General features: G+C 38.5%; 1 protein-coding gene across 1 annotated transcript in view; it reads right to left on the bottom strand.

Moving 5' to 3' along the window:
* Positions 1 to 7,617, bottom strand: part of Ckap5 (cytoskeleton associated protein 5) — a 124,737-nt gene that overhangs the window by 93,425 nt on the left and 23,695 nt on the right. The window lies entirely within an intron of this gene.

The following is a 7,617-nucleotide window of genomic DNA, read 5'->3' as shown; positions in this document are numbered from 1 at the left end:
AAAAAAAAAAAAAAGAAACAGGAACAGCTCTGAAAAGCCGTCCTGCTGTAAAAGCAACCTACATCTATAGAGGAAATATACATTAGTATATAGTCGAGGCTTTTTTTCTGAAGTCCCCCCTATATCAAACCAAGAAAACTAGAGGCAGATGCTTGGGGGAGACAGTTTATCACCGGTACTACCAATGCTTCTGAAGGCAGTTTACCTAAGAGACACTATTTGCATACCTTTTCCTTTTTTCCCCTCAGTAATAGGGATTGAACCAAGGGTGTTGGCACTGAGCTACATCCCCAGCCCTTTTTAAAACTTATTTTTTATGACAGGGCCTTGCAAAATCTCTAAATCACTTAGGGCTATTCTCAAACTTGGAATCCTTTTGTCTGAGCCTCCCAAACTGCTGGGATTACAGATGTGCATCACAATGCCAAGCTCTTATTTGCTGCGCATTCCTCCTCTTCCAGTGTACATAAAAAGGATTTTCTGTTGTCAGTTTATATGGTAGACTCAATTATCAAACCTTCAAGTGGTCAAAAGAAAGTTTTCTACTATAAGAAAAGTTTTATAGAAAAATCATACTTTAAAAAAAAAAGAAAAATCATACTATTTTTTTTATTTTTCCATAATTTCATACTTTCAACTGTTCACCTAACATTCTTTATAGAAAATAATCAACAGGGAAAAAATCTCAATGTTAACTAGCTCTCTACTCAATTCTGATAAATTTGACTCTAGTCCATGTTTAATAGTGTATTTATTTTTTAATTATATATATTTGGTACAGGGTCTCACTATGTAGCTCAGACTTGCAGTGATCCTCCTGTTTCAGCCTCCCCAGTGCTGGGATCACAGGCGTGCACCACCACGCCAGGTTTTGATGGTCTGCGCAGCATACCCAGGGTTCCAGAGCCAGCATGGCATATGGTACCAGGGATTGAACCCGGGTCCCTGCACTTGCCTAGGCAGGCCCTCTGCGGCCATAGTCCATGTTTATATGAATTCAAAAAATTAAGTTCCTGAATGAACTATTCCTTTTTTTAGAGACAAGTTCTCGCTGTGTAGTTCATGAAGGCCTTGAACTCACCATGTAGTTCAGGCTGGCCTCAAACTTGCAGCAATCCTCCCATCTCAGCATCCCAAGAGCTGAGATTACAGGCATGCACTGTCACATCCAAAGTGAGCTATTAATTTATAAATATTCTTTATATTTAAACCATTTTTAGTGAAGTGTATTTTGCTTTATTTTGGTTTTTTGACAAGGTCTTGCTATGTAGTCTAGGCTTGCCTCAAACTATTTAGTCCAGGCTAGCCGCAAACTCCAAGTAATATTCCTGCCTCAGCTTCCAGACTGCTGAGATTAGAGGTTTATGCCACCACACCCAGTCCTTTGGTGAGACTTATAGTCAATGTTCTTCTACCTACTTTATGGTACCCATTCAGATAACAGCATATTTTTTATCTTATTTTTTTTATTTATTTATTTATTTATTTATTTATTTATTTATTTATATCTTAGGAAAGGGTCTACAGGGTGTTCAGATTCTCACTATTAGATCAGACTCGTAGTGATCCGCCTGTTTACAGCTTCCCAAGAGCTGGGATTACAGGTACAAAACACCACACCCAGTCTCAATCACAGTCTCAGCCCACCCTGGGGGCGGGGCTGGCAAGGCAGGCCCAGGATCAACCCCCCCCACCCCTGCATTTGCTTGCAGGTGCTTTTAATCCACTGAGCTATTTGGCCTGCCCAACACCATATTTTTAAATTTTTTTGTGGAACCAGGGATTAAACTCAGGCCCTTGTGCTTGCAACACCATATTTTTTAGATGACACCTTTTTTTCACCCTTTTTAAAAGTATGTAATGTACTTATTGAGTATGTTAACTGTAGTATATTTAGTAACTATGGAAAATACCTAAGGTATAAAAGTATTAAAACACAATTTTATCACCAACAAAGTAACTGCACTGAACATGTGTGAATTATATGAAAAGACAGAGATAAACCTACTACAACCTTTTCCTTATCAAGTTTTTCCTGTAATTGAAAACGTGACGTAGCATCTACATAGCACCCTAGTTTATGAACATACCATAATTACCAATCTTATGGTTGGACATCTAAATTGCTCCCAATTTTTCAGTATCAAAAAATAATGTACAGGGGCTGGAGAGATGGCTCAGTGGTCTAAAGCCCTACTTAGAACAAGCTTAGCAAAGCATCAGGGACCGCGGTTCAATCCCCCAGCACATGTCAGCCAGCCCCGCCCCCTGGTGGGCTGAGCTGGCCACACACACACCTCTCTCTCTCTCTCTCTCTCTCTCTCTCTCTCTCTAATAAATAAAAAAAAAATTAAAAAAATAATGTACAAAAAACCAAACAAACAAAAAATGTACAAAAGGTCCCACTTATCTCTTAATTCTCGATCCTGAACTAGCATAAAATATGTTTTCAATATATATTTGTGAGTCCTTCTTAAACATGTTAAAGCCTCTTGTACTAATATCAACTACATGAAAAAGAGAAAAAAATACTCTCCCCACTTTATACATAGGTTCACAAAGAATAACTTGTCAAAACAGCAAAACTGATAAGAAGTGACATACCACTCAAAGTCTGTGCTTCTTCCTTTATTCTCTCCCATCAAAAGGAAGAAAATATCCCAGGAAAAGTTATATAAAAAGAAAGACTGAACTATAAAAGTTTATTAGAGTAAACAGAACTTTAATTAAAACTCTTCTTCAAAATCTCTAACCACACCCTCCCCAACAACATATTTTAGAATAGGGAGTCACATTTTAACAGAGAATCTGCAGAAACTCAAATTCAGCAAGGGCAGGACATAAACTAGTACAACAGTTTGGACAACAGTACTATACGGTATGAAGATGCACATATCCTATTATCCAGCAATTCCATTCTAGCTATACACCCTGCAAATGAATACCACTTGTTTAAGAAGGTCTACATAAGGAAGCTCATAGCAGTGTTGTTTGTAACAGTCAAAAGTTGAGTTCACCACAAATTAATCAAAGGTCAATGAGTAAAGAGTGGTATATTCATAGAGTACAATATCAAAAATAATGAAAATGAATTAACTACACAGTATACTTTTCAAATTCTATAGTGAAGGAGCAGTCTCTCCTGCCATTCAAATGTACACTGGCATGTCAATTAAATATACAATTATTAGATCTGGGTATTTTTAAAGTTCCCCAGCTTTATTGGAAATGGTAACATAGCCCATAATCCCTGCACTTGGGAGGCTGAAGCAGGACGGTTACAAATTCAAGGCCAGCCTAGGTTACACAGTGATTTCCAAGCCAGCCTGAACTAATCATAATGAGATGTGGAAAAATGGAAACACCCCCCCCACAGGTAACATAAAACAGTTTAGTTGCTGTGGAAAATAATTTAGTGGTTCCTCAAAAGCTTAAACATAGAACTATGATTTGATCACACAATGCTAAAACAACAGTAGGTATATATTTAAAAGAATTGAAAACAGATGTTCAAATAAGTACTTCAACATGCATGTTCACAGCATCACTATTCATAACAGCCAAAAACCAGCCCAGTGCTGGACAATAGCTTGGAGGTGTAAGCACCTGCCTGGCAAGCACAAGGACCTGGGTTTGATCCCAGGTTCAATCCCTAGCACTGCATGCTATGCAGGCCTAAGCTATCTCTGAAACCAGGCTTGGTGGTACACACCTGTAATCTCAGCACTGGGGAGGATGAGATATGAGTCCGAGCTGCATAGTGAGATCCTGTACCAAATAAATAAATAAATAAATAAATAAATAAAAACAGCCCAGGAGAGGAAATAGCACAGCGGCCTAAACACCTGCCTGGAAAGCACCAAGTCCCAAGTTTGATCCCTGGTATCAGAAAAAAAAAAAAAACTCCAAAGTCCAAATTCTACCAATTGATTGTGATAGGTACATACAATTATTACTCTTGCATAAAGAGGAAAAAAATGCTGAAACATATACAACATGAGTGAACCTCAAAAATGCTATACTAGCACTGCCCAGATAGCTCAGCAGACTAAAGTGCATGCCTAAACAGAGCACAGTGCTGGGGTTTGATCCCCAGCATGCTGTGCTGGGCCCCTCCCCCAAGATGCTGAGACAGCGACTGAGACTGGGCATGGTGGCTCGTGCCTGTAACCCCAGCGCTTGGGAGGCTGAAACACAGGAGGATCACTATGAGTCCGATCTGTGCAGTGAGATCCTGTAGATGCTGTACTAAATATATAAAACAAAATAAAACAACAACAAAAACACTATACTAAGTAAAAGAACCAGTTGGGCAGGAAGCACACATCTTTAACCCCAGCTACTCAGAAGCCTGAAAAAGAAAGATTATAAATTCAAGGCCAGCCTTGAAATTTAGCAGGCTGCTGCATAAAAACAAAAAATAAGTAAAAAGGACTGGGAATGTAGTTTAGTCTGAAGGCCCTTTGGGAGCAACTGACAGTACTGCAAAGACTAAACTAAAAAGAAGACAAACAGAACGTCTTCTATTATTTCATTCCATTTATTTGTCACTATCTAGAATAGAGAAATCCACAGAAAAAGGATGCAGACTGGCGGTTACCAAGGGGTAAGTACTTTAGAGTTATGGAAATGTTTTAAAACTAATAGAAGTGGTTGTTGCACAACATTGTGAATGTACTAAATACTACTGAAAATTGTTCATTTAAAAATGATTGGGGGGCTGGAGAGATGGCTCAGTGGTCTAAAGCACCTACTTAGAACAAGCTTGGCAAAGCATCAGGGACCGCGGTTCAATCCCCTAGCACCACATGCCAGCCAGCCCCGCCCCCTGGTGGGCTGAGCTGGCCACACACACCTCTCTCTCTCTCTCTCTCTCTCTCTCTCTCTCTCTCTCTCTCAAATAAATAAAAAAAAATTTAAAAATAAATAAATAAATAAAAATAAAAATGATTGGGCCAGGGAGGTAGCTCAGCAGCACATCTGCCTGACAAGCACAATGCTCTAAGTTAGATTTCCAGCACCCACCCTACACCAAAGGTTAATTTTCTCATGTGAATTTTGCCTCAAATTCATTTTTTAAAAGTTCCTTAGGTGATTCTAATGTGCAACTCAAGTTGTAAATCTCTAAAGTGGCAAAAGCCTGAGCTACAAAAGTAAACTTTATCAATCATACTGTTTTTCTAAGAGAAAAGGAGAGCTTTGAAAACAATTTCCAACCAAGAGAAAATGAATATATTCAACTGTCATATTTTGATTTGACTACAATCTTTTTCTTTTTTCTACTGTCTATTCTTTCTTTAGAAACATAAAGAAAATGGTTACACAAACTGATCGCCTCGTATAAAATTTAGATGTCATTGTATATACATTCTGAAATGGCATATGCCACTGTTTGGCTTGTGCCTAGATGTCCTCCCCAAAGTCTCATGTGGTTCTAGGCAGGGTTTTTTTCAGAGGTGGCTGGATTTAAAATGCGTGACACTGAGCTTTACTCATGGTGCAATGGCACTAGGAATAAGGGTGTGAGTACTGTCTGCCCTAAATAGTTTAAATATAAGGGATTATAAAGAGCTGTGGTCATTCCTTGCTTTTATTGTCTTTTCCTGCTGTAAACTGTTTTCTCCTCTTCATTGCCTCCCTGCCATCCCAGTTTCAGAGTCAGCCAATTATGGACAGAAACCTCTACAAACTGTAAACTAAACCTTTCCCCCTTTAACTTCAGGTGTCATGTATTTTGTCTCAGCAATGAGAAAAAATAGCTACTTTATATTTTGGGTTTTTAAAAATTGTTGTTTATGATTTTTCTCTTTTCGTGTAAAGGAAAGGCCTGCTTCACACTAAAACTTACCCTGCTACCAAAATAATGGATGCAGTGTTTTCACATACATGTGACACTGAACACTCTTAGTCACTGTGTCTGTTTTCTTTCAGAATTGATACTGCTATGAAAAAAAGGACTTAATGATTTTTTCTTCAAAATTATTTTATTTATTTTTTATGTATTTGGTACAGGGTCTCACTACGCAGCTTGGACTTGTAGTGATCCTCCTGTATTCTGTCACCACAGTGCTGGGATTACAGGTGTGTGCCACCACACCCGGTCTCAGTAGCCAGCTCAGTGCACCCAGGGTCAGGGTTGGCATGTCATGTGTCTTCATAATTATTTAAAAATTGTTTTTTAGAATTTTTTATATAAAAAACACATGTGAAACAAGGGTAAGTTGTGAAACACTACAGCAAACCTGACACATCACCCTCACCATCCAATCTAAACACTGAACACCATCAATATTAGTACTGTATTTGTATGCTTTCCCACCCTGTCTTTCCACAGAAGCACATTTCTGAGATGTGTCTGGCTTTGTATCTTAATCATACTGCATACTCCTAAAATAACGAAATTAACTGTGTAGTCTTCAGTAACTTGCTTACTAGCTTACTATTTTTCTTGTGAAATTCATACATGTCGCATATGATAAGACTGGTGCTATTCAAACTACGGTCCAAAGCCTACAGTTATTGCTCAGTGACAGGTTACTTGCCTTCTATGCAGGAGCCTTAGGTTGAACCACCCACACTGCAACAATGTCCTAAGGAAATAAAAATAGGATTCCATGTACATGGGTTGGCTGTAATAGGATCTAATGAGGGGTTGGTCCACACAACTGTACACAAAATATTCATTCACTCACTCTCTATATGGGTAAACAATGATGTATTCAAGGAGTTTACAGTAGAATAAATAAAATAAATAATCATAACACAAAACATACTGCATATGGAACATGCTCAAAGCAGGAAACAAACGGGTTATGGGAGCTTAAAGATGAGATTAACAGAGGGCTAGTCAGTGAAAATCTTGTAGAAAAAAAGACACTTCAAATCAGTGATAAATAACAGGTGGGATTTTTAAAAAAACAAGGAAATATTTTAGTCTGAGGAAACAAAGTACTAATCATGGTTAGCACATTGAATGTGAATGGCTCTGTGAGAGGAGTGTAAGATTAGAAAGGAAGATGAAGATCAGATCATGGAGACCTTTTATTTTATATATGTATGTATATGTTTAAGTATGTCAATATTGAAGACAATGCAGAGTCTTAGTGCTGAGCTATAATCCCAGTCTTCTCTCTCTTTTTTTTAATTGTTTTGTTTTAATATTATTTATTTATTTGTGTGTGTGGCCAGCTCAGCCCACGAGGGGGCGGGGCTGGCTGGCATGTGGTGCTGGGGGATTGAACCACGGTCCCTGTGCTTTGCTAAGCTTGTTCTAAGTAGGTGCTTTAGACCACTGAGCCATCTCACCAGCCCTTCTCTCTGTTTTATTTTCTATTTTACTAGTACATGTTTGCAGTTCATGCAGCTTTCAATCAATCCTTAATCTCTGCCATGGTTCATGTAATCTAGTCCCTACTAAAGTAAATATTCTGAATTTTAAGTTGTTCAGAGCACTCACAATGCAGAGGTCAGTTAAGTCTGTTCTACAGAAGCATCACCGTCACCATACACATTGCTATTATTAAAAGTTTCTTCAGTGCTGGGGATATAGCTCAGTGGCATAAGCACCTGCCTGGCAAGTGCAAGGTCCCCAGTTCAATCCCCAGTACCAAAAAAAAA

This window comes from Octodon degus, unplaced genomic scaffold, assembly GCF_000260255.1.
Source record: "Octodon degus isolate 3935 unplaced genomic scaffold, OctDeg1.0 scaffold00018, whole genome shotgun sequence".
In the NCBI taxonomy this organism is placed as follows: Eukaryota; Metazoa; Chordata; class Mammalia; order Rodentia; family Octodontidae; genus Octodon; species Octodon degus.
This window is presented reverse-complemented; position numbering and strand designations above follow the sequence as displayed.